Source organism: Setaria viridis, chromosome 8 (assembly GCF_005286985.2).
Source record: "Setaria viridis chromosome 8, Setaria_viridis_v4.0, whole genome shotgun sequence".
In the NCBI taxonomy this organism is placed as follows: domain Eukaryota; kingdom Viridiplantae; phylum Streptophyta; class Magnoliopsida; order Poales; family Poaceae; genus Setaria; species Setaria viridis.
In genome coordinates, this window is record NC_048270.2 from 7,444,501 (window position 1) to 7,467,267 (window position 22,767).

Below are 22,767 nucleotides of genomic sequence, written 5' to 3' on the forward strand. Positions count from 1 at the left end.
CAGAAAGGATCGATTCCAGCTAGAAACGTTTCTAGTGTTTCTGTTTTTTTCTACTATGGATCAGAATCAACACCCAGGTAGTTTCTCGTGATTCCATATCTTATTGTCCTACCTCACATCTAATCTATAAATATTTCTATTGGTCTTTTTTAGACGCAACAAGTTAAAATGGGTCGCATTTTAAACGTTTCTTCACTCAAAAAAAATCAATAAATTTTTAGATATATCAATTTCTATAATTTTTTCATGTAAATATATTGTTTTTAACTGCCTTTCAAGAATCCAAATCTAGTCAGTTAGCCAAATGATTCTATAAAAGTGATTCTGATTCATATGAGAAATATTTTCAAAGAGCATCTGGATCCGAAACGTTTCTACGAGAATCAAGATCCCTACCAAACGCGCCCTTAATGCATGCCATGGAAAACACCATTTGCCAGTTGTTTCCTAGTTTTATTCTAAGTATGAGCCATCTGTTTTCCTCGAGCTGAGGGCCTGTTTGGATTAACCCAAGTTGTTGAACCCCAAATTTTATATTCCAGCTTGTGATACAAACAACTCAGATTATGATCCAGCTTTTATGATCCACTAACTCTAAGGGCCTCTTCAATGGGCGCATCCAAGTTCTGGTTCCATAGATTTAATACTCCTATAGATGCACGTCCTTCACACTGTTGCCTTGAATCCACGAAGCAGCATGTCCCTTCCATAGACCCGGCTCCCATTGAATTTAAAAAGTACTATTTTGACAGAACTATAGCGCAAAGCTGTACGAACTCAACCGCTACCATCGAGCAGAGCCTCCTCCTCCTAGTTCCCAACATCCTGCATACAATGAGAGAAGAACAACACAATTCAGATTGATTCATCAGAGAGAAATTTCACTTTTTTGAGTGCCTCTGTCCCCAAAAATCAGAGAGAAGAAAACTCTAACTTTCAGCGCATGCAAAAATTTTGCACCCAACAAATTCAACTATTAAAATTGACCCATACTCAACTACAAAGAGCATCCAGGAACAGGAACGCTATATGTATCCGAATTAGCTAACAATTTATTAGTGCATTGAGCCTACAAGAGCACAAGAATAAACAATTTTGGCAGAGATAAAAATAGGCTCCGCATGTTTGAATCACACCAGAATACTGCTTGCTTGATCTAAAAAGATACTCCCATCATGATGCCCGCTATTTTGTCTCCCTTTTGCTGCCGGCGGAGCACATGCAGGTGAAGGTCAACCACACTGGTGAACGGGTGCGCCTTAACCACCACTACAAAGTCCCCCTCCCTCATGGGGCTACAACTTGTCTACCCGTTCGTTGTTGAGTCGGTGATGGCCATCTGCGACTCTCATCACGAGCCCTGGTGGCCATGGTAGGTAGGGAGGAGAGGGCTACGATTAGGTGGTTGCGACCATCGTGGATGTGGGATCGAGCAGGATCGACAAGAGGGCAATGGCCGAGCGGATCCCAGGTTTGTGGATGCGGTGGTGGTGGAGAAGCAGGCGGTGTGCTCGGAATCTGGAGAGGGCAGCGCCCACAGAAGCGAAAGAGGACCTGGATAAATAGCATGAAGGAAATGACCTGACGGGGAGTGCTATTTTTTTTGTACTTGTGCAGATCGCATACATGAATCCAGGCCTGGTTCCTACACATTGTGACCAACTTAACAGCTCATATCCAGGATCTCAGCTCATTAATGGGTCCTACCGAAGATGCTGGGTCGGATCACTGGAGGTTGCCTACGAATTCCACAAGCTACCTCAACCATGCAGATCCTACATCCAATTAATGGCCGTATTTTAGATTTGAATTCGAGCTACTATTTTGTATTTAAATTCAAGAACATCTGAATTTGTATTTGTATTTGAGTAAAAATATGGTAAAAGGTGATATATGAATGCGATTCCATGAGAATCAGATCTGATTCCATCCGTAGATATACGGTACTGATATGGATAAACATCTGTGCTAGCTGTAGTTTAAAGCCAATTTGCATAGTTGGTTATACGTGTTGGCACTCAATTGAAGCCATTAGAGATAACAATTATCTGTTAGGGCTGTAGTTTGAAGTCGATTCCCATAGTTAGTTATATGTGTTGGCACTAAACTGTAGTCACTTTTATCTCCAAGTCACAACCGAATTTATACAACTCCAAGTCATAAATAAATTTACTTATTACGACACCAACACATGGATATTAATGACTCATATAAACACTGAGGTTACTCTAAATCTCCAAATAAATAAGGATCAGGACACTGAGATTATTACAAATCTCGATGAGCATGTAATCTGACGCAGTGGGGTCCTGTCGGTTAGGAGTAGTGTTGTTACACGGTTCTATACGAACCAACTATGAACGACAATTCTCCCGCCATTGCGTCACTGTATGATTGATTTTTAAAGATCCAGACCAACCATGCATCTTCTATCAAATGGGACAAAGCAAGTTGACTAATCCTGAAGTTCTCACATGCATGTACGCATGGTTAAAGACTTTGGTTTCTGAGCTGAACTGGGATGGAGCATGCTCTGTTTAAACTAACGTGACACCAGGGCTGCTATACTCGCTGCCAGGGATTGAGTCCGCCACTGGGCCATGACAGGATTACTCTGGCCCTCTTCTGGCATCTTGTCCGAGCAGAGTGTACAACTAAGAGAGCCGGTGCTGCCGTGCCTATCATGCTACCAGCACAGGAGAACACACATATGCTTGCGGCCAGGCCATCGTCAAGAGTACACGCTGACAACGTCAAGAATAATGCGGAATAACTATAGATGAGTTCAAATACAAATGAGGTTGATATATATATATATATATATGTTATGAATCAAAACCACTGCTAGTAACTTCATCAGACATGTGATGAACATGCGAGATGCCTTAGATCTTGCATCAGGCAGAGCATATATCTAATTTGAGCTGGTTGAAGCAAATCGTCAAAATAATATAACATAATATAAGCAGTGAGAATTCTGCAGATCCCATAATCAAATAATACTTAAACGACATATAGTATATAATTTCCACGAAATAACAATAAGTAGCAATGCATCATTACAACCAGTTTAAGGATACCAAAGTAGCAAACATGTTTCCACCATAAGAAGCCCCTATTGTTTGATGCGCATTATAGGTTGCTCTTACTGAAGTCATGGCAATATACACAGCTTATAGCACAGTACATGGCCATATACTTTTATTTCTGTCCAGATAGATAGTTGGCATAATTCAGAACCTACAGAAAATCATGAGGCAGATCTGGCTTGATTGAATGACTTGGGGCAACTGAAACATTTTCTGTGGCATATTTGGCAGCCTTTCTTCCTCTAGTAGATTTATTAGTTGTACCTGTATACAAAATATGTTATGTAAACCATAATGGACATAAATCTTCGTTTGAAAGATTGTCAACAGAATAAACAGTTCCCAATTTTTCATTTTTGCTAGTGAAATAAACACTAATTGCATGATTAAATCTTTCAATACAATGTACAGTTTCCAAGCTACACTGTAAAATACAATAGACGCATAGGTTTATCATCTCAAGGAAAGCATATATTTAATATGTGTATATAGTTGAAGGGCACGTACCAGCAGGACCATCACCATCCGGACCAACTACCTTCTGCATAATCCAAAAATATGAATGAATCTAGTGATATATTTATTAAAATAAAAACATAAAACTACTATAAAGGTTTTACTGATGCATTGTCACACTAAAAGATTTATAATGCTCAAATTTCATAAGTATATCTTTTTGTGAGTATAAATACTATGGATGCCACATTTATTTCATACTATATGTTTGTGTAAAGGGGGTGACTACTTTCTTTTGAAGTTTTCTCCCTCTGAATATGCTTGTTGCTGGTCCATTTGTTTCCAGGAATTCTTCCACTTCAAGTTTGGAACGGAAGTCCCTGCAGTACAGCCTATGTTCTTAGGTCTACATACAAGCAATTTACTTGGAGTTAATACCATTCTTTTAGATAAATAATAATTTGAGAAAAATATATGATAAACAATTTACTAGGGCTGTCCATCTTCAGCCTTGAGACATGCACTGTTCAAAATTTATCTTTCAAACAACAATTTGTAATGTTTTATCCACGGACAGCAGAATAAATCCATAATATCTTGAGAAACTTGTAATCATGAAAATAGACACGCGCCAATTTTAAGAAACATTGATGCAAAACAAATCAAGGATTTTCAAACAGATGGTGGTCCATCTTGGTCATGTAAGAATAATAAAATCAGCTCTTTATAAGATATGATATAGACTAGTTTAGGGATTTTTCCTCACACAATGCACCATCCCTGGAATAAATTATTCTCAACATTATTGTACATTGTCGAATGCAAAGAATACAAAAATATAATATATCGTGACTGTTTCCTGCAATTGAACTCATACGATTTGAAAACACGTTGACAGAAAATACAAATTGAAACATTTTCAACCTGCAATGGATATTTATTTTCAAGAATAAAACCAGAAGGATGTAATTCATTGTATGTTCTTTACCGATAATGTGCTCAGTATTTCATTGAATATCCCAACATTTTATGAAATCCTATTATAAGGTTATCATGTGGATCAGTGAGCTGGTCATCAGAATAACTGGCGGCAATAATTTGATTCTCTACAGCATTTGATGCACTTCCTCTAAGTTAGATTTTGGAAGGGCGTCGGATCAAACTAATGTAGTGTTGGGCTGATGTGGTAGTGCTTCAGCGGCTCTCTCTCTCTTTGCGGCCCCTCCCCCTCCCCCCCACCCTGCCCCCCAGGCACACCATGGATAAAATGTATGTGGAGCTTGTGCCTAGGGCAGGAAAATAGATGTGGCAGTACCCAATCAATTAGGACAATTATGAATTAAAATTGAAATTCATAGTAAGCATCACGTTCAGAGGATCGAAAAATGATGTGTGCCCAAGCATTATTAGAATATAATGTCAAAGGATGAACTCTTGTTTCAAACATTCTTGAATTATGATGGAAACATCCCAAGAAATGCCTTGAAACCACTAAATAGAATGTCCTGATATAAATTTGTATACATTGGAAAATAGTGTCATATATATCATGCTCAATTGAAGCACACCGAGATGACAGAATTACTTAAAAATGATATTTTCAATGAATTTACACACAACATAGAACAATGGAATGGACTGAAGGCAATCAGATCGATGTGTAGACATGTAACGTATGAAAGCCTAAGCAGACAAGGCATATCGCTTGTCTATGCATATATAAAGAGATACTTTCTGTAAGGGTTATACAACTATACCATTTTACTTCTAACCCAAAATAAATCAGTTTGGAATACATAGATCAAACCAGTACTGCCGAATAAAAGCATACATTTGAACCATAAATCACACCACCTCAGGAAATATTATTCAGCTAACACAGAGTATTCTTCTGGTAGCAAAAGGCATTTTGAACAAAACCACAGATCTAGATGCACAAATGCAAAGCTAATCTACAACGGATAGGATAGAAATACTAACCCTATCCTTCTGACACCCATAAGATCTAGGTTTAATGAAAGCTTTCCAGTCCCCTTCCTCGTAGTTTTTAAGCAACTTCAGCGATGGGGGAACCTCAACTTCTTGTCTTCCATCGCGCACAGATTGTTCTTTGATAGGAACACACTGGTATCTTAAGCAATGGTATCTTAAGCAAGGAAGCATATTCTTGTCAAAGGGGATAGGTTCTTTTCCTCAATAGGGAACGAGAACCATTCTCAAAGGAACCGCTTCTAGTGGATCCATACCCTTCATATGTGGATCTGGAATATTCACTTGGTTTTGCAGAGCCGGCATGGTCTGTTCCTCCGATCCTCGGCTTTGCTCACTGCAGGAGGCGGGGATCCAGATAAGGTCATCTCAGAGTCACTCAACGAATCTTGGTTTTCTACTAAGGATGAATCCGTGACCTACTAGCAGAGTTGGGAAACTTTGCACCTGGCAAATAAATGGGCAAATGCCTTATGCTCTTTGTTCTTCTTTATATAATATATAAAGTGGAGCAGGGGTGGTTTGTGAATATTATATAGTCCAAAAAAAGAAGCTCGATGGTTATAAGGTGTATTGTAAAGATATAATAGTCCAAAATAATAGCTGGCCAATTTCATATGTGAAACTAAAGCTATACAACATATAGTAATTGAAAATATGGATAGCATCCAGTTACTCTCTTCATCCTGAGATATATATGGTATTCTTGCTAGCTATGTACCTGGACAAGTTCTTGTCCAGGTAGGGAGCCAGGATACCTTTTATTTTACGATAGAGGAAATATCATATTTATTGCTGTGTGAGAAGCAAACACCATTTGCTAGATTTTTATTTTTGTATTCTAATTATGAGCCAGCTGTGTGAGAAGCAAATACCTTTTTGGATCCACCTAAATTGTAGAACCCAGTTTTTGTATTCCAGCTTGTGATACAAACACCTCAGATTATAATGCAGCTTTTACAATCTACCAACTCTAAGAATTCCAGAGACTAGGGAGGAACAATGATCTGGATGCAGTTGCCACGGCCCGTTGCTTTATTTGTAGACTAAGCAGCCCTTAATTTTTATGGGCCACCTTAGCACCAAAATTTATTTAACGTTTTTATGCTTGACAGAAAAGTGTGGCAGGATAGTCTTACGCAGCACATTAGATAGAGCCAATGAAAGATTTATTTAAACAATTCCATGTCTTGTGCCCGTGGTACTGTTATGTGTATCTTGGACATTATTTACGATATATATCACATTTTTTTTGAACATAGTAAATTCATTTCTTTATTTCACAAGTGCCCTCCAGGCTTGATTATAGATTTTCTATAAACGCTTTCTGATGGAAGACTTCCAATTAATTTTCAATGAATAGATTGAGTAGGTTTGCATCTAAATTTTGCTTGAATATTTGCGTAGCTTCATTAAAGATTTTCTATAAATTTTCTATGACATGAAAATTCTATTAAAAACTGGGAAGATCTAGAAAGGCTGTTTCACAAGCATTGCTATGTAGAAGACTAAGAGATGAAGCTGACAGATCTTATAATGATGAAGCAAAGGAATGCGGAACCAGTAGCTGCATTTGTCCAGAGGTTCAGAGAAGTGCGTAACAAGTGTTATAACATGTACTTGACTGATGGATAGCTGGTTGAATTGGCTTATCAAGGACTGCTGGATCCCATCAAAGAAAAGTCTACCCTTCAGGATTCATGAGAGCCAATCCCAGAACACGCATAGGAGCAAATATAGGGTCTCCAACTTTAATTCATATGATTCATCTGATGAGAATTCAGATGCAGAGGGGGAGATTAGTGTAGCAGAGTGAGTCAAGAGCAAGAAGCCGATCTCGTGTCCATGGATCAAAACCAATACGTAGATGTATGACTTCGGTATTACCAAGGCCGATAAGATATTTGACTTGTTGTTGCAAGAAGGACATAATTGCCTCCAGGTCATAAGATACCATCGGCTAAGAAGCTTAAGAAGAGGAAGTATTGCAAGCTGCACAACACTATCACACACCACACCAATGATTACAAAGTGTTCCGTCAACAGATTTAGACCACCATAGAACATGGAAGGTTAAAGGTTGACAACAACAAGAAACTTATAAAGGTTGACAACCACCCTTTCCCAGCAGTCAACATGGTAGAAGCTGCCCCAGTTGATAGAAAAGAAGAAACTAGGCTCCGGTCGGCACTTTTCACGTGCCAAAGAGCTAGGGAATCTAGAGCAGTGGACCCGTAGGTGCAGATATCGGCTAAAGACTTCGAAAAAAAAGTGAGCTGGGCTCAAGAAGTAGAGGAAGCTGAGGCCAACCAATCTGTTAGAAATCCTAAAGTAACTTCCAAGATGCTAATCAACAAATACAGTGCAGACGGAAGGTTTGAGAAGCTAGGGCAGATGATGAACGGAGCAAGTTTGAGCCACATTGGAACTGTCATTTCATCCAATACTGTTGGAATGAGAAGTTGAGGTTACCATCAGCTATTGATTGCCCAGAGTGCAGTTCACAGTATCAAGGCTATCGTGACTCCAAGAGACAATGCCGTGCATAAATCATTGGAGTATCAGTCCTCCAGGCACCATCGTGCAGTTGTGGGATCCGATGAAGAAAAAGAAGTCCAGTCTGTGCATGAGAGATTGAGCTACCCGACAAGGTGCAAATCTATTGTCATCGATGAGTCCAAGGAGGAAAGTATTGAATGACCAGAGAAGGTGATTCCTAGAGAGGGTTGGTGTCCAGAAGGTTTAACTAAGACTCACAGAAGGAGGGTTCAATGCTTGCATTACAAGGAACAGAACCAGGAGTGGCGCGTCAAGCAAGCGGATAAAGGCAAAGAGGTATCGGCTGAAATTAATATGGTCTTTATTTTGCCTGCTGAGTTTGGAATCTATCACAGCGATGAAGAAGAGGTTGCCCAATTGGCTTTACCAGCCGAGCAAGTTGTATTTGGGAAACTAGAGGACTGAGAGATACCGTCACCTCAAGCCTTTGTATCTGAAGGGTCATGTTGACGGTTGGCCGATGACCAAGCTACTGGTTGATGGTGGTGCTGCTATGAATATAATGCCATATGCTACCTATCGAAAGCTTGGGAAGATTCCAGAAGATTTGATTAAGACTAATATGGTCCTGGAAGATTTTGAATGGAAGAGGTCAGAAGCTAAAGGGATTATGAATGTCGAATTGACGATTGGAAGCAAAATCGCACTTACTACCTTTTTTGTCATCGATTGGATTCACGCAAATTATTGTATTTCGTCCACGATGCATCATACTAAATCAATGGGATGGTGTATAGTGAAAATCATGCAAGCCGATGAAACTGCTATCATTGCTGCAGCCGATTCCTTTTTGGGAGTCTGACAAAGTGTGCTGCTTGTCTGGGAAAGTTTGGGAAGAGGATGAATTCATGGATGCTGCAAAGTTCTAGTTGGATAAGTGGTCGATGAAGGTGGTGGAAATCGAGCAGGAGCTGATCTATGGGAATGTTTATCGGTCAATATAAATAAGCTGGAAATACAATGAAGTCAAAGATCTTGGAGAAATTCGCTTGGGAATGAGTAATAGCAGATGGGTGTCCTTCGCCCCCCACCATACTAACCAGCGGCCCATCGCTGCTCGGATCCGGTGATCGCGCCTGAGATGGGTTGAAGGATCGCTTCAAACAAGTACGAAGGAAGCCATGGAGTACTTTTCTTTTGAGGGGGTGATGGCAGTGGCGCGAGGCTGCCGGGGACTACAGGAAGACAGCGCTAACCATGAAGACGATGGCGACAATGCAGCGAGAGGCTGCCGGGCTGCCCCGGGGATGACAAGGTGGTGCCGCCGTTGAAGACACTGCGAGGCTGTCCAAAAGAGCACAAGATGGAGCTGGCGATGGTGAGGCGACGACTGCACGAGCGGCTAGGACGATGGAGCCACCGGCGGCTCGCGGCGGCAAGTACATCGGCGGCTCGCAGCGACAAGTGCGTCGGTGTGGTGCATACGCATGAGAGAAAGGGTGAGGAGGAGAAGATAAAGGTGAGTAGGGAGCCGCGTGGAGAAAAAGAGGGGGGCTTTTAGTTTCGGTTGGTGGCTCTAACCGGGATAAAATGTCCCTCGTCGCACTACCCGTTACATCCGGGATTAAAGGGATGGATTTAGTCCTGGTTGGTCTTTACAACCGGGACTAAAGCCCACCCCCCGCGATGTCCTTGGATGGCACATTTTTGACCTGGAACTAATGGCACTTTTGTTCTGGGTCCAATGTTAACCAGGACAAAAGCACCTGGATGGAAGGTCAGTTCTCTACTAGTGGGAGTCCATTTTCAATGTTGTGCATATACATGGAAAGCTGAGAAGGCACACTTTCTAATGGTGCTAGTGTCATGTCCTAATTCCATCAAACAAGAATCGTCGAAACAACTGTACGTCACCGTCTTTTGTCGAAACAACTAGACGTCACCGTCCTTTGAGCCTTCGGCCCGTGTATCATGTTGGAGACATTATGGGTGCGCCCAGGGGTCTTCACACCCCTCACTCTTTATATTCAGTAGTCACCACCCAAGATAGGGTTTGGGTTTTGCTTAGATTCAATCTGCCATTGTACATTCGCCGTTCATTGATTTATGGGACTCCAACTTCGTGTGCTTAATTCAAGGTTTCCTACAATTGAGTTGTGTTTTCTAGATCTTGCTTGTGTTCTTAATTATCTTGCGGGAGGTAGCCATTGTGGCGAGGTCAGTGGGGTTGTGCACGGTTGATAAATAGAGGAGAAGTAGTGCTTCTATTGAGGGGTTCGGATCTTGCAGATCCAAAATCGGATCAAGTGTGTTACTACACCACAAAATCGAGAGTTACCCTCATCTGACGGAAGATCGGGTACCTTAGTTCCCGTTGTAGAAAAAACTACTGATAAATATTATGGGAGTTTCACCAATAGAAATTCTTAATCCCACTGCATGGGTTCCTTACAAGTATAAATTAAATCAACATTATGATACATATGGATTTGTACATCTCAAATCACTTATGTCTCCAAATTGGAACCGAGTTTGTACAATTCCAAAGTCCTGAATAAGTTTGTACAACTCAAATTTCAATAAGTTGTACATATTTTGACACTACAACACCATCAGATTGGATATCAAATACACATACAAACACAAAGATTACTCAAAATCTGCAGATGGCTAGGGACAATGAGATTATTCCGACTCACAAAGAGGATCAGGAAGTTGAGATTATTCCAAATCTTCAAGTGGATCATTTGAATAAATAGTGATAAGCTTGTCATTAAATGCAATGGGGTCCTCTTTGTTTGGAGTAGTGTTGTTACGTGGTGTTGACATCGATTATGGGTACTGTCGGTGTCACAGTAACCGGGGCCTCCTTAGTCACGGCCACGCGGACACCACGATGAGGCCGAACTGAAGGCCAGCCGATCGCCGCAAGAAATGGCAGGGCATGTGTGCCACCCGACTCGGTACCACGGGTGGTAATACGTCCTAGGGTTGCGGCAAACCCACGTCCCGTGCTAGCCCCAAGACGTCACCTGGAAAGAGCCCCGAGAAGGTGGGATCCTAGGCAACCACACTGAGCTGGCTCTTCCTTTGGACTGAAGGAAATCCTGACATATGGGTGCACAAATTCCAAGGTGAAGACCATGGGCTGTAAATATTGATGAAGCAAGCATGCAGCAACACCCCTATAGTGACAGAGATTTTTTAGAACAAGGATGGTATCATGCATAAACCAAGGACAAGACAAGACCAAACACACCTCCACAGCGTACGAGTGAGACTTGAAATAATATCTTCATTGTCTTATTAGGTAAAAGGTGGGCTCTCTCCATATTATATAAGGAGGGTCCTCAAATTGATGAGGGGACCGGATTTCATCATGCTTGTAATCCCCCATTCAAATAACAGCAAGAACATACAGAGAAGCGGGACATGGAGCTATTATCCTCGGGCAGGCCCGAACCTGGGTAAACAATCCTTACGTGCTCACCACATATGCAATCCTAGGAGAACAGTGTGTTCAGCCCGAGGCCGAATCTCAAAAGAGGTTTCCTCATACCCCTACTCCGATGTTGCACGCCTTCAGCTGGTGATCATGCATAGCTTGTCTTTGTCACGCCCCGCGGACGCGAACAAAGGCTTCAGGCTGGATGACCATTCAACCCACAAGAAGGCCCGGTAGGACCATGAGGCTTCCGGGAGGCGACAAGCTGGTGCTCACGTTGTGGGAAGAGAAGAGGGCACACTAACACACTAATAATCCGAGTAGGTAATTTCAACCGGGACTAAATGGATGGCCTTTAGTCCCGGTTGGTGTTTTCAACCGGGACTAAATGCCCCACCAGATTCTCTCATCCTACCTAGCCATTACAACCAAGACTAAAGGGGGCTTTTTAGTCCCGGTTGACATTACCAACCGAGACTAAAGCTCCCGTCATCGGTGATGGCCGGTGGTGGCCGTTTTACCCGGGACTAAAGGAACTTTAGTCCCAGGTTCAAAAAGCGTCGAGATATATGTCTCTGGATGGAAGGTCTATTTTCTACTAGTGTAACCACAGGAATCCCACAAGCTACCTCTCTCTGGCTTCTTCTTGGTAATCTGGTCAGTTCCTATATAGCTCATTAGCATTCAATAAATCCAAGGAATATAGCAAAAATATAAGTCATGATGCATTGTTGTGGACATTATTTTATCCTGAGCCGTGAATAAACCAGCCTGTCATGTTCTTTATCCTTGTGAATTAACGGAGTGATAATTGACATGAAAGAATCTAGGTCCTTCATAGCACTATACACAATCAATGACATGGCGCATGGATCGTGTACATCACTCTGGTGTGTGACTACAAGGTTACAGACTTAAGACAAAATGGAAGCAGTGGCCATGCATTTTAGTTGACTGCCGTGCCCAGATGCTCTACATCCGGTATCTATATCTTTGGCATGGAGAGACACCACTGATCATCTACTGAAACTAGCTTAATTTCAGACTCCATGTACCCATTATATAATTTGACCGGTGAGAATTTTGGAGTTTCCACGAAACAAACCTTACTAAAATGACATAACATCAATGAAATAAAACAAAGTAGCAATGCATTATTACATCCAGTTTAAGGGTACCAAACTAGCAAACATATTGTTCTCCATAAAAAAGCATCATATGGTTTGATGCACTTTATGGGCTTGTTCTTCCAGAAGTCATGGCAATGTACACAGTTTACAGCACAGTACATGACTATATGCTTTTATTTCCCTCCAGAAAGTTGACATCATTCAGAACCTACAGAAAACCATGAGGCAAAGTTGGCTTGATTGAATGATTTGGGTCAACTGGAAAATTTCCTGTAGGATAGTTGGCAGCCTTTCTTCCTCTAGTTGATTTAGTTGTTGAACCTGTACACCAAATATGTTATGTTAACCATAATGGACATAAATGTTCTTTTGAAAGATTGGTCAAGAGAGTAAACAGTTCCTGGTGTTCCAGATTTGCTAGTAAAATTAACACTAGTTGCACGATTAAATCAGTCAAGACAAACTAAAGTTTCCAAGCTACATTGTAAAATATAATAGGTGCCTGGAGATAGTAAATAGTCTCTCAAGTAAAGCATATTTGATCTGTATATATCGTTTAAGGGCACATACCAGCTCGACCATGACCATCCAGACCAGCTAACCTCTGCATAATCCAAAAATATGAATGAATCAAAATATATATTTATGAAAATAAATACATAACGCTACCATAAAAGGTTTTACTGATGCACAGTTACATTTTTTAAGGAGAACTGTGGGGGAGTTCCCCACAGTGCTTTAAAACAGAGGATATTTATAAAGTTTATGGAATACTTACAACATAGGGGGTGGGGTGGGGTGGGGGGGCTAATTAAATTAAGTTATTTTTACTAGCCATTGTACAATTGGAGGCCTAAGATCCTGTCTAACTCTGTGAAGTTGGCACAGTTACATTAAAAGTTTTATAATGTAGAAACTTTCTAAATATATTTGTTCTGAGTACTCATACCATGGTGGACACCCTTATTTTCATGCAATAGTTTCTGCAAAGGGATGACTATATCTTCTTATGAAGTTTTCTCCCTCTGAACATGCCTGTTATTGGCCCGTTTGTTTTAAGGAACTCCTCCACTTCAAGTTTGGAACGGAATTTCCTTTGGTACACCCTGTGTTCGTAGGTCTGCATATAAACAATTTATATGGAGTTAATATTATGTTTTTACATGAGTAATAATAATGTGACCAAAATATATGCTATACTTCATAAGATTCCATGGACTGTCCTTGAGCCTTGAAATGCAGTCTTCAAACTTTATCAAGTTCTAATGTTGTATACATGCACAGCATAATAGAACCACAATATCTTGTGAAACTTCCACTCATGAAAGTAAACTCATTTTTATTTTATAAAACAATGATAAATAAAATGTAAAGGATTTTGAAACATTCTGGCCGAACTTGTCGTCTAAGAATAAAATCAGAAGCTTATAAGATATAATATATCCTAGTTCAGAGTTTTGTCAAGACACAGTGCACCATCCCTGCATTAAATTATCTTCAACATTAGTTTATGTTGTCATATGCATGCAAAGCATATAAAATTATAATTTTTTGCAACAAATATTTATTTTCAAAGAATAAAATCCTAAGGATGTAATTCAACGTACGTTCTTTACCAATACTGAGCTCAGTTTTTCACTGAGCATCCCTACATTTTAGGAAATCCAACTATAAGGAGGGCCCTTCATCAGAATACAGAAGACATGACAATGACTTGATGCTCTACAACATTTCAAGCAATAAACTTTTGAAGGGCAGTGGATCAAACCAATACAGTCTCCCCCGCCCCTGCCCCCACAGTGGAGCTTGGGCCTAGGGCTGGAAAATAGATGTGGCAGTACCCAATTAAGAAGAGTACTGCAGTTATGAATAAAATAATTAAATTCACCGTAAACATAAGATTCTGGGGAAAATTATGTGTGCACAAGCATTATTATTAGAGTATAATGCCAAAGAATCAATTAATATTTCAATATTTTTTTTGAAATATGATGGAAACATCCCAAAAATAGCTTGGAAGCCACTAAATAGATTGTCCAGATATAAATTTTTATATATGTGAAATACTGTTATATGCATCATTGTCAACTGAAGCACACTAGCTGAGATGCTAGAATTACTACTTGAATACTGTAATTTAAATGAATTTACACACAACATAGAACAATGCAATGGGCAGAAGAGAAATCAGATCGATGTGTTGGCATGTAGGGTATGAAAGCTAGCCTAAGCAGACTAGGCACATCGCTTGTCTATGCATATGTACAGAGAGAGGATACTTTCTAGAAGGATGATATAAAGTATATCATTTTATTTCTGGACAGAAAAATAGATCTGTTTAGAATAGATCCAACCAGTACTGCCAAACAAAAACACACATTGAAATCATGTATAACATCACCTGAGGAAATATTCATCAGGTAGCAAAAGGCATTTTTGAACAAAACCACAGATCTAGATGCACAGATGCAAGAATAATCAAATATGGAGAAGGTGCCATAACATGCTAAATAGAATTACTAACCCAGTCCTTGTGCCCATCAACAACTCTTGTGTGGAGGAAAGCTGTCCAATCCTCTTCCTTGTAAGATTCAAGCGACTTCAGCGATTGAGGAAAACAACAGATGGGTTGTTCTTTGACAGGAACAAATTGATCTCTTAAATGACCAAGCTTATTCTTATCAAAGGGGATAGGTTCTTTTCCTCCATAGGGACTGAGAACCACACTCAAAGGAACCGCAGCTGGTGGCTCCTGACCCTTCAACTTTGGATCATCAATATTCAGTGGTTTTGGTGGAGCAGAGATGATATCTTCATTCTCCGCACGGATCACTGCAGGAGGCGGGGATGGAGTCATCTCAAAGTCACTCCACTCTACGGATGATGAATCCATGACCTAGTAGAGATGTTAGACTTCGGGCCTAGCAACCAAATGAGCAAATGCCTTAAGCTGTTTGTCTTTCTAACTATAACGTCGACTAGGGGTGGCTTGTGAATATTATATAGTCCAAAGTAAAAGCTTGATTTATTTCGAGGTGAACTGTAAAGCTATACAAGTCCAAAATAAAAGTTTGTCTATTTTCCAAGGTGACCTGTAAAGATATACTAGTTCAAAATAAAAGCATGCTACTTTTCTTGGGGAAACTAAAGGTACACATCATAACGGACACTAGGGATAGTATCCAGCTACTGCCTTCGTCCCGAGATATGTATTTTGTCTATGTATCTGGACAAGTGCATGTCTAGGTACATAGCTAGATATCTTTTATTTAGAATATACAGGGAATATGCCATATTTAATGCATGGCAAGCAAAAACCATTTGCCAGCTTTTTCCTAGTTGTATTCTAAATATGAGCCATCAGTTTTTCTCGAGTTGAGGGCCTGTTTAAGTTGACCTGAATTGTAGAACTCAGTTTTTATATTCCAGCTTGTGATACAAACAACTCAGATTATGATCCAGCTTTTACAATCTACCAACTTTAAGAATTCCAGAAGCTACCTCACCCATGGAGCTCCCACGTCCAATTGTTGGCCACCATCGTGGTTCCCCTGTCAAAGCTGTGCTGCATTGTCCGGACTATGGCCAGGCATTTGCCATTGCACACTGGTTTGTTTGGAGACAGAGTAGCTTTTGTATAGGGCGCCTTATCACAAAAATTGATTTAACATTTTTACGCTTTGACTGTATAGTGTTGCACAGGCTAGTCTTATGTAGTCTAGTAGATGGTGCGCATGAATGGTATATTTAACAAAATTTCATGTGTTGTGCCTTTTGGTACTGTTTTGTGTCTTGGAAATTACTTAGGAAGTCTATCACATTATTTGTCGGACATAATAAATACAGTATATAGGAAATTCATTTATTTGTTTCACAAGTGTTCCTCGGGGCTTGACTATAGATTTTCCTATGAATGTTCTATGACTATAGGAAATGCTTTTGATGGAAGATTTCCTATGAATGTTCTATGGCCAGATTGAGTAGGTGCCTAATATTTGATATAAGTTCTCAAACCTATCAAACGATCTAAGATGGAAACAAGGTCAACATCAAAGTTGTTGTACTCTGAGATCTAAAACTTTGTAGTTGACAACTTCAATTTTTCATTCAAGATCATTTTAACATTCAAAGATTAAATATAACATCAAAAGTTTAAATAAAAGGACAACATCCTTTCACTGGTCAAAAGTGACTATGTGGTTTAGGTGTATGGTTGGGTCATGCGACCCATGTGGTCACAGGTTCGAATCCTCGAGGATGCACTCTTTGTGTATACCACTAGCCACACAAGGAGTTTACAATGAGTTGTTCACATTTTTATACTTTTTGGATCCATATGTGTCGATATTTTATACCCGGCAACCTACCGAGGGGTATCCCGAGGTATTATATTGGTTGGTGGGGGATCGCCAGATCTGGAACTTTATGGTAAAAGCGAGGACACAAGACACATATTTATACAGGTTCGGGCCGCCAGAGTAGCGTAATACCCTACATCCTGTTTGGGGTGTTGTATATTGCGCCCTGCACTTGGGTATTGTTTGGTGTTGAGGATTTGGTCCTCTGTTGTGGTTCTGCCGATCTAGGTACCCCTGCCCTCCTTTATATACTCTAGGGGGCAGGATTACAAGCCAGTTACAAGGTATGAGTCCCAGTAGGATTACATGATATGAATCCCAGTAGGATTAAGGGGAATTCTAGTAGGAGTCCGTTTTCTTTATTCCTTACGGGTACTGGAGATCTATCCCCGACAATCGTTTGTTCGGAGTTGGGGCAGTGAGGACCGGTGCCTTGGATAGGAAGTCTCTAAGTTGAAGTAGAGCCCTGTCAACCTCCTCGGACCAATGGAACTTGTCATGCCGCTTCAGTAGCTTGAAGAATGGTAGACCTCGTTCCCCAAGTCTTGAGATGAATCTGTTGAGCGCCATCATCCATCCAGTTAGCTTCTGGATGTCCTTGATACTTGATGGAGCATGCATATCGGTGATGGTGGAGATCTTCCCTTGGTCAACTTCAATGCCTCGGTGACTAATGATGACCCCGAGTAGTTTTCCGGATGGCATGCCAAAGACACATTTAGTCGGGTTGAGCTTCCACGGGAATTCTCGCAGACTTGCGAAGGTTTCTTCTAGATCCGCAATCAGGTCATTGGGATTTCTGGTCCTTGCGACCACGTTGTTCACGTACACCTCGATGTTGCGGTGTAGCTGCTTCTTGAAGCACTCTTGGATGGCCCGTTAATAAGTCGCGTCGGCATTCTTCAACCCAAACGACATTGTCGTGTACCACAAAGCTCTGTATGGGGTGATGAATGCGGTCTTGATTTGGTCCTCTTCTTTGAGAGATATCTGGTAACACCCCGAGTAGCAATCGAGGAAACAAAGTAGGGCGCAACCAACTATGGAATCGATGACTTAATCAATCCTCAGGAGCCCGAAAGGATTCTTTGGACAGTGCTTGTTGAGGTTGGTGTAGTCGACATACATCTGCCACTCGTTGTTCTTCTTCTTGACCAAGACGGGATTGGCCAGCCACTCTGGATGGAAGACTTCCTTGATGAAGCCTGCTGCGACTAGTTTGGCTAGCTCCACTTTGATGGCTTCCCTTCTGTCTTAGGCGAATCTGCGTAGGCGCTATCTTTTCGGTGTAGCTTTTTGATTTACGTTTAGCGAGTGCTCGATCAACTCCCCTAGCATGTCCACTGGTTTTCCGTGCAAAGATGTCACGGTTGGCCCGAAGGAAGCTGACGAGCGCACTTTCCTATTTAGAATCCAGCCCTGTGCCTATCAGGGCTATCTTGGAGCTATCACCGATCTAAAGGTCAATGGCTTCGACGTTGACTTCATTTGCTGGCTTGACCTTATCTGCCCCCGACTTCTTCTCTAGTATATCGAGTTCTTCGTTGGACAGGTTCTTGGATGGTGCTAAGACTTGCATCATTGAATTTGGCACTTGAGTAGTTGCTGTGAGTTCCATAGCTTCCATGTCGCAGTCGTATGATCTTTTCAAGTCTCCGCGCAGGGAAAGTACTCCCTTGGGTCCCGGCATCTTGAGTATTAGGTACACGTAATGCGGGATGGCCATGAATTTAGCTAATGCTGGTCTTCCAAGGATGGCGTGATACGATGTTTCGAAGTTAGCCACCTTGAATCTGATGTTCTTAATCAGGTAGTGTTCTTTTGTCCCGAAGCTAACTAGCAAAACCACCTGACCAAGGGGTACAGTTGCATTGCCTGGGACGATGTCGTAGATTGGAGAGTTCTTTGGGGTGAGCATGTCGGTGACGTCGAGGCCCATATTCTTTAGCATTTTGGCAAAGAGGATGTTGAGGTCACTACAACTATTGATGAGTACTTTGGTGAGTCTGGAGCCTGTGACCACCGGATCCAGGACGAGAAGATAGCGCCCTGGGTCTGAGAAACTAGTCCATTGGTTTGCCCTTGAGAAGGTAATAGGCACCTCCGAACATTTAAGGAAAGTAGGCGCTACGGGTTCAATGGACATGATCTCTTGTAGGGTAAGCTTCTGGGACCGCTTGGTGGGGAGTCCTGATGAGCTACCAAAGATGACATTAACCGTTTTTGACGGGTTTTGGAAGTTGTTGTTCTCTCCATCATCTACGTCTTCCTTGGCTTTTCTCTTGTCTTTGGCGCCAGATGGTTCCAGCGCGTCCTTCATAGCTTTCCGCAGGCTGAAGCAATCCCACGAAGAGTGCTTATGGTGCGGGTGCTACGGGATTTGTATCTTCAAGAGTTCGTTGAACGAGGGCCTGTCTGAGTTCTTGTTGCCACCGTTCTTGGATGAGCAATGCATCGTCGTGACTGTGTTGTTTGGCTTGCGCTTGTGGTTCTGACTTCCCGAGTAGTTACTCCGATTGTCATTGTTGGGGCGATCGTTGTGGTTATTTTCATTGCGTTGGCCATTGCTATTGTTGTTGTTCTGGCTCTTGTTGTTGTTCGACTTGAACCTTTCATCTCCTTGTCTTCTTCTTCGACCCAAGTCTGAGGCATGACATTTAAGGATTTGATGCTATTTGGGCACCTCCTTTGGAAGTCTTGGAACATTCGGTGGTCAAAGAGGTCGTTCTGGAAGCAATCGATGATGTCGTTCTCTGTGACATCCATGATTGTGGCTTTATTGTCAAAGAAGCAGCGTATGTAGTTTCTCAAGGTCTTGCCTTGCTACTACTTGGTCTGGAATAAGTTGAGTCTGTTGCCAGGACGCTGCATTGCTCCTGCGTAATTACTGGTGAACACCTTCTTCAGATCTTCCCACGAATCGATGGAGTTTCTTGCAAGCGACTCGAGCCATGTTAGAGGTGCTGCCACAATGCAAATGAGGAAGTAGTTTACTTTGGTGTCATTGTTGCCACCGATGGTTTGTACTGCCAATGAGTAGCATCAGAGGCTTCGGACCGGGTCTTACTTGCCATCATACTTGGTGATTCCCGGGACTTTGAACTTCTCGGGTAGAAGTGTCCTCCTAATGCATCTGGAGAAAGCGGGAAACCCGTCAATGTCGTCTCTTGGGTGATCGACTTCTTCCTCACGCTCGGGGCGCTAGCTATCGATGATTCTGCGGGCGTCATGGTAGGAGTTGATGTTATTGCGGAGGTCTTCTATGGGGCATTCGGGCTCTGGACGACCGCCTCGGTGGCCATGGCCTCCCGATGGTCCTACCCGGCTTCCTTCACCTCCAGCTTGACTTGGTTTAGCGCCTCTGGCTGGTCTGTGCGGAGGGTCGTTACCGATCTGACTCGGTCTATGCGGGGGGTCGTTGCCAATCTAACTTGGCCTCCGGCTACTAGCATGGTGGCTTCGCTCTGAGCGGTCCACTGATTGTATAGGATTTTGGCAATCGAGTTGCTTGTATGCTTGCTCGTCTAGTTCTACAAGCACGTGAGTGTACTTGTTCTGAGGCATTGCTCGCGAGATGAGATTGATGGATGCCACAGTAGCCATGGGAGTGTGATGTTGGCGCCCTTGGACTTCCTCGAAGGCATCATCCAGGTTTAAGATTGGTAGGGCTTCTCTGAGGCAACGACAATGCTCAACTCTTGAGGCATTCCTTGCTCTTCATGTTGTCCTTTCGGCATCAGTTTCCTCCCCTATTACATCAACAGTGATCAACTCATCATTGGAAACCTCATCTAGATAACGCTCGTGTCATTGGTCTCTATCCTGTTGATCTTCATCTTCGTCAGCAGCGCCAAGGATAGCAAAGACTTCTCGTTCTGGAGAATAGCTTCCTAAGCTTGATGTGATGACCTCTGTGGTGCCTTCTTCGTGGATGGGTGATAGAGGAGCTCCCTCTTGGAACGGGATTGTATCAAGATAAGCAATGAGGCGCGAATCGTCGTTTCTGGCAAGAGCTGGTGGCTTCATGTTAGGCCAGTAGATGAATCTGCCTTGCGAAGTAGATGTGGTTACCAGGGCCCGATAAAGGCGTCTCCTCGTCTAAGTCTGAGTAGTAGTCAAGGTCCTCGATCCCATCTGAGTTGGATTGGAATCTGGACATGGCCGCTTAATAGACAGTGGCCATGTTGCGAGGTCCGAATAGGAGTCGAGCTTGGAGGTAGTCCGACTCATGCTATGCCTGAAGCGCCGGCTTGCACAAGCTAGACTGATTGGAGAGAGAAGTCGAGTTGCATTCAAACTCGTCTCCCCAGCCTCTGACTAGGTCAGAGATTGAAAATTCATTGAAATTTTTGACGAGGTCTTCCAGCGCTTTGCGGTGGAGCTTGATGGTTGAAAGCTTCTTCTCTGGGGTCCGGTGTGATGTAGCGGCAGAAACTTCCAGCGCCATCCGCGATGCAGACCCAAGAGACGAAGACAAACGTCGTGCCCTCCTTGAACGCGATGATGGGCTTGATGACGACTTGTGCCATCAAGTTCGCCAGCGGATTCTCGGCGAGATCCCCTACCTGGCATGCCAGCTATTGGTGTTTAGACCCGGCAACCTACCGAGGGAGGTAATCAAGGTAGCGTTTTGGTTGGTGGGGCTCATTGAGATCAGGAATTTGAAGGTAAACGTAGACACACGGTTTAGATAGGTTCGGGTTGCTGAATAGCGTAATACCCTATGTCCTGTGTGTTGGTTGGATTGAATTGATTTTGGAGGGGGTCCCTGCCTCGCCTTATATAGTCGGGGGGCCAGGTTACAGGTCGGTTGATTTACAAGAATACTAGTTGGACATGACTAGAGGAGTTCTACTCTAACTACAACGAGTATTTTCCTAATCCTCGACTAGTTCCTATCTTTCCCTGTAGACTATGCCGCCCTACGCCATGGTCTCCATGTCAGATGCGTCTCTGTATCCAACCGAATATTTAGGACCGTCCAAATCTTTTGGTGGGCCCATAGATGATGCATGTACCACAATATGTTTCAACTACTATTTCCCATCATATATGTATTCATACCTTGAAATGGAGATATGGAGGCTAACTAATTTTATTGGATACTCAATGGGGGAACTAGATTTCAAGGTGCTCAGACACGTTTTAGGCAATGTTTTTAAATGTGGATCGGGTTAGTTGAGTTTTTTGATGCTTTTGTGATGCCGGATGGTAGTGTGGAACAAGAAATGTTACGGTAGGGCTTGTTGTTTTTTATTTCATGGATTATTTGGCAACGAATCCAATGCGAGCACACCCTATCGGACATCCGGGTTCAAATGGTCATGGGCAGGGTCTCTGGTGACATCATCGCGTTGCATCAGTTGTGCAACAGGGGTGTAGCTGCGGCAGATAGGACACACGAGGCGATCTGCAGATAGCGGCGGGTGACATAGCGTTGGGTTTGTCTCGTGAGCCGAGCTGAATGTGCGTTGCAGCATTCGTTCCACGCCTACGTTCGCTCAAGGACATGGACCTTACCAGTGAGGAGTACCTGGAGCTCTTGGATGCGCTACCTCACCCCGGCAAAACTACAGTACTTGTACGGCACATAGATTCCAAATGTAGCGGAGAAACACGAACTGAGCGTTGGTCATCAGGCACAAGAGAACTGGCCACTCAAGCAATGACAACCCCGTCATGGGACTATTGCAAGCTGCTTCCTGTAACTTCTGAACATGAATGCATGATGTGCACTTCGTGTGTACCTGAGCCTGTTCACACAAACTGATCTGCTCACCACCCTCCTAATTAACAATATT